Source organism: Chaetura pelagica, unplaced genomic scaffold, assembly GCF_000747805.2.
Source record: "Chaetura pelagica isolate M959 unplaced genomic scaffold, ChaPel_1.0 scaffold416, whole genome shotgun sequence".
Lineage (NCBI taxonomy): Eukaryota > Metazoa > Chordata > Aves > Apodiformes > Apodidae > Chaetura > Chaetura pelagica.
In genome coordinates this window covers 350,754-351,994 of record NW_009953579.1, presented here as the reverse complement: position 1 = coordinate 351,994, position 1,241 = coordinate 350,754, and the positions used below count along the sequence as shown (strand labels likewise).

At 38.6% G+C, this 1,241-nt stretch overlaps 1 protein-coding gene across 1 annotated transcript in view; it reads right to left on the bottom strand.

Moving 5' to 3' along the window:
- The window catches only part of RGS6 (regulator of G-protein signaling 6), a 243,744-nt gene that overhangs the window by 40,934 nt on the left and 201,569 nt on the right, over window positions 1-1,241 (bottom strand). The window lies entirely within an intron of this gene.

Sequence of the window (1,241 nt, the reverse complement as noted above, 5' to 3'; positions counted from 1 at the left end):
TGGTGGAGGACTCATGAAGGAGAGGTTGGTGGTGGACTCTCTGCCATGGGAGGGACCCCGTGGGGAAGCAGGGAAGGACAGTAAAGAATCCTTCCTGAGGAAGGGACAAATTAAAATATAAAAGAGCTCAGAGCCCTTTCAAACCAGGAAACACTTCCATCCAGTTTTAATGAAAACTAATTTTTTTCAGCATTGACGATTTTACATTTATAATGTCAGTAGCTCCTTATGAACTTGAATTATAGGTGTGCTATGTGGACAGGTTTCAATGCTCACAAGTGAATTAGTTTTACTGAGTCCCTCTTATTGAATAAATACCTACCTAGAAAAAATTCAAGCAAAATAGATCTGCTTGCTTGTAAATTACCAGCCTGGAAATTATTACTGTCCCAGTATATTAAGGTCATTGTAAGTAAATACAGTAAAAAATGACATTTTTTTGGTAAAGCACAAAGGTATCTTCTTAACAAATAAGAACCAGAAAGCCCCAAACATAAACATAAATGTGCTAATTTCAATTGTACAAGGTAGTGTATGCAGGATTTCAGAGCGCCTCCGAATATTTTGTATCTAATTGGATAAATTTTCATTTTAATTGTTAAATTTTATGAGCCAATGGGAATTTACTTTGGGGCTCTTGCCATTTAATTTGCCTAGTTTAATACACATGTGCTAATTACAGATGTAGACACTGCAAAGCACATTTCATAGGGTAATCTTTTTATTTGCTTAAAAAAAAATTCCTCTATTATTTCTCTACAAGGCACCAGACCTTATCCTGTCCCTCACGTTCAACACAGTTTTTGTGCCTTGATTTGCCTCTATGAGAAATCCATCTCTTAAAACACTGCCTTGATTAGTCCTAGTGCAAGTCCAGTACCGTCCATAGGGTTTCATACATAAAACTGGGAGCAGAAATCAGCCTTACAGCCCCATCATGAACATCATATACAGGAAGACACAAACACAGGTCCTTCCCCAGAGCTGTGTCAGGCTAAAAAGAAAGGAGCTTTAAGAGTTCACCCACAAAAGAAAAATGGGTATTTTCAAATTACTTTTCTGCAATAAACTCAAGGGTTACGAAGGGGTGGGAACCAAAAGTCCTACAGGGGTTCTCTCTTTTGTGAATATTTCTTTTGCTTTCACAATATGGCAGCATCCTCATTTTTCAATTACTTCTCAGTGGCAGAAGGGCAAGTGCAGAAGTGCGGGTGGTCAGCAGACAGGCAGCACAGCTGGGT